The 4,590-nt window shown below is 32.1% G+C and overlaps 1 pseudogene; it reads right to left on the bottom strand.

Moving 5' to 3' along the window:
• Positions 1-2,202: 2,202 nt before the first annotated feature.
• On the bottom strand, positions 2,203-2,997 carry LOC108751867 (annotated as a pseudogene).
• Positions 2,998-4,590: the final 1,593 nt, after the last annotated feature.

Genomic DNA, 4,590 nt, shown 5'->3' on the forward strand with positions numbered 1-4,590 from the left:
AAAATTACAAAAATGAGAAAATTTACTAGAATATTTATAATTTCATTGATCAACACATAATAAATTTTCTCACTTTTGCCATTTTCATCTTATTTTCAGTTATCGCTATTGCCGCATGTTATGTCTGAGATTTGACTTCAAAGAATTAAATAAAAAATTAATAGTGACGAATAAAATGTAACTAAAGTTAAAATATAAATATAGTTACAAAGTTAATAGTCTAAAATGTAACTAAATTTAACTTAAAATTAATCAGCTTTTTAACTTAATTTTTATTTTTTTAACTTAGCACTACCCAATCCCGTTAATAACTTCTAAATTGTGTACAGTGTATCCAAAATTCTTGCCTCCGCTTCTCCTACTGCGCCCGTAAATACGACCATATGTCTATATATTTACCGGAGATCTGGCTGGGTTAGGATATGGCAACGTTTTATTCTACACCTGTACTATTTTTCGTTTTTTCTTTTTTTTTGCTTCAATATTTTTTATATCGTCGAAGCGTTCTTCAGTTGAACTCTGAACTTTATTTTACTTTTAACCCCCTTGTCACCAGGTACCAAAATTATTTATCGTTCCACTATATTCCGTACTTCTTTCTCCTACTACTCAATCAAATATTTTAACTACTTTCTTGTAGCAATAAAAACCTCTCCATCTTTGTCCTGCTTTCGTTCTGCTGTCCCGTGTTTCATTGCGTATTTAAGAAAGACTGTAACTGGTATGTGTGTAGGTGCTTGCGTCTATGTGTGTGCGTGTGTGCATGCGTGCGCGTACGTATGTATATGATTTTAACTATTGTTTCACTACTCATTGCATCGTCTTAGTCCTTTTTTAGCTGGTAGGCTATATGTAACAGCAGTTTTACTGACGCTTCTAACCATTTGCAAGCTACTAGTATGTTATATCATATTTTATGTTTATGTCTATTACTCTGTTAACATGTAATCTTTTTTATAAGTTGCGCAATGAACTAAATTAAATTAAAAAAAAAAAATTTTGTAACAGATCAATTTTAATGCTTACATTATTATAATATAACTCTTTATCTCTGTCACATTTTCTATACACATTGCAACAATTTTTACTCAAATATAAAATTACAACAATTTTATTCTGGGCCGCATAATCGATCAATATCATTTTCTTAAAGGAATTGAAAATGTGCTTACGTAAACTTGCTATAGTAGACGACTCGTTGGAAGTCCTCGGAGTGCCAAAGAAATACCAAAGACTACGTAACTGGATAATTCGTATAATAGTCGGATGGATTGTACACATTTTTTATCAATTATTATTAAGTAATGTTATTATTTTTTTTGTTTTGCAATACGACGTAATTTTATTTCTGATTATAACATTAAGTACATTTCTGATGACTTACCCGGAAAAAGTCATTACCTTAAGTGCTCTGATTCCTGCAGTTATTCTTGGGTTAGTATTACACATGTGTATACGTTTATTTTGTAAGCTATTTTTATTGAGATTGTGCGTCAAAATATTTCCAGTGTGAAACACTTAAACACCTGTCATTACATATAAAAAAGAAAGCCCATCACCATCAGACTATGACCTTGTCGATATACTTGTATGTATGTTGTCTGTATTGTCTGTACACAACATGAATATACGATACTTATTTTGAGTATTAAAAATATACTAAATAACAGTTAGTTAAAATAAATAATCAATTACTATTTTTTATTATTAAATATTTGTAAAAGATAGGCATCTTTAAATAAAGTTGGGAAGGAAGTAATGTTGAGTAACGTAATCGAATAAACATACTATCAGAATTTTTCTCTTCAATGAACTTAATCTTGACATATGTTATCATAAAAAAGTAACAGCAAAAGCAACGACAAAATAATAACATAAAAAGAAGAGTGAATTAAGGGGTACCGGATATCAGATATTCGTCGTCAAATTCTTTTTAGATATCCAATTATCCGATCGGATTGTCCTTCTGGATACCTAGAAAAAAGCATCCAGAGAATAAAAATGGCATGGTCCTTTAACCAAAGATGTTTTAACAGAAAGTTTTTTAAGGAAACCTTTACGTTAATCTGAGAATCAATTTTGAAGACATTCTTTGAAAATTTTTTTAATAAATAAAAATTTAAGTATACTTAAGAAGTATACTAATACAGGTCTAGAAAGTGCGTACAATATAACACATCGGTCAATAAGTCCCCGGTCTAGCAAAGAAAACACAAGTGTTACATAAAAATTCGAATTTATTCATCAATATAGTTTCCTTTTAAGGCAATACAATCAGTCCAACGCCTTTCCAAACGTTCGATGCCGGTTTTGTAGAACGATTTTGGCTGACCCTCAAAATACGCATCAGTTTCGGCGATGACCTCCTCATCCGATCGAAATTTCTTCCCAGCGAGCATTTTTTTGAGCTCAGCGAATAGGAAATAGTCGCTGGGGGCCAAATCTGGCGAATACGGTGGGTGCGGGAGCAGCTGGAAGCCCAACTCGTTCAATTTAACCATCGTTGCCATCGACTTGTGACACGGTGCATTTGATCCACAGTGAGCAAACGCGGCACCCACTTCGAACACAGCTTCCGCATCGACAAATGATCGTGTAAAATGGTAAAAACACTTCCCTTGGATATCTTTACGATGTCAGCAATATCATCCAGCTTTAATTTACGGTCGGACAAAACCAATTTATGGACCTGCTTGATTTTTTCGGGGACAACTGCCTCATTTGGGCGACCAGAGCGGTGTGCATCGTCGGTGTCCGTACGACCGCGTTTAAAATCAGCATACCAGTCGATAATTGTTGATTTGCCTGGGGCAGAGGTGCCATAATGTTTGTCCAACCACTGTTTTGCCTCAACGGTGTTTTTTCCCATCAAAAAGCAGTGTTTAATGAGCACACGAAATTCCTTTTTTTCCATTGTTATGAAAATAACCAAATTAGCGTCACTAAAGCTTCAATAACTCACACAATAATGATCCGAATGACATATACATTTGACAGTACGCCTAAAAGGGTCTGGTCTTTCGAACCACTATGTACTTTTTGTGTTAGTGGCGCTCTCTATGTGTCAGACCGGGGACTTATTGACCGATGTGTTACGTGTCAAAAAATATTTTTTGTAATGTTAACTATTTACAGAATACTAATAAGATGGCGCTGAAATTAAGCCTGCATCGCTGATACGATCAAACGGTGATCAAGGAATCGTATCATTGGTCAAAAAATAAACTTTTTCTTAATGAGTGGACTTGTTATTCTCGTTCGGACTAAGATAATTAATGTCATATGCATATTTTCAAAATAACAACAGTTTGAAAAAATAATTTAAATTTTTCTAATTTTTTTCCTTTTATTTGAACTTCGAAAAAATAGAAAAAATTAATGTAGACTATTAATTCTAGTTCCGGTGATAATGACATGTTCACTGAGTATTGTCGTAAAAGTAGAAGTCAGTCGCACTAAAGATTTTTTTCGAATTGTGATCACCATATTCAAAAACACAGTTTTGTGTAAAACGTGTATAAAGTTTGAAATATTTTAGTACAAATACCTCTCCGTTTTCTGTTAGAAACGAAAGTGATGCTCAGAAGAGAATGAAACTGTGTTCTATTGAAGAGAAACGTTCTAGAATGGTTTTGAAAGGTTGAATATAAATAATGGCGAGCGTCGGTTATAGCAATTAATTGGTGCATCCTATTATAATCGGTCATGAAACCCCACACATATCATTTTATCTTGTACATCTTCAACAATTTTCGTTTCTTCCAAAAAACATTTTTGTGGGTTATTCTTGAGACTATAAGCTTTCAAAAACAGCAAAAATAATTGATATTTTTTAACCCTAAAACATAAAAATTCCTTTAACAAAATGCATTTGTTTAATGTTTTTAGCAACTTTGTTTAATAATTCTTACTGATTGAAAAATTATTATTTTCTGCAAGGTGCGTGATTTTTGGTGGCTTTCTTTTTCGTTATCTGTAAACAAATTGTAGTTTAAAATGACTAAAACTAAATTATAAATTTTGAACAAAACTCATTTTGAAACTCTACTCCTCATATATACATTAAATATTATATAGAAACATAACAAGTAAATAACAAAATTCTAGTACGACTTCTAATCATTTATTAACGCAATTAGCGTTAATATGCTTATACAAAATGCATATATTATAATATTAATAAAAAATGTGACTAATTCTTTTTTAATTCAGATGCATAAGCTCCAGATTTCGTCAAATTAATGAACGTTTACGAGTATTATGTTCTGATCAGTTCGAAAGTAGTACAAACTACAGAAGACAAAACAGATCCACCTTTGTACATCAGCGGACAACAGGAGCTAAGGAACACAATCAATATATATGGATTATAATGTAATAATTATTTAATAGAATTACTGTCTGTTACACACCTGCATGCGCATGTATATATATACATATATATGTATATATATAGAATGTCTCAATCTAACTTTCACATCAACATATTTCGAAAAGTATAAAATAAAGTTCTTTATGAAAGTGCGACTGTTTGGAGAGGGGCCTACTGTGATCACGTTATTTTTTTCTAGATAGAGATATGATGACAGA

This window comes from Trachymyrmex septentrionalis, unplaced genomic scaffold, assembly GCF_001594115.1.
Source record: "Trachymyrmex septentrionalis isolate Tsep2-gDNA-1 unplaced genomic scaffold, Tsep1.0 scaffold523, whole genome shotgun sequence".
Taxonomy (NCBI): domain Eukaryota; kingdom Metazoa; phylum Arthropoda; class Insecta; order Hymenoptera; family Formicidae; genus Trachymyrmex; species Trachymyrmex septentrionalis.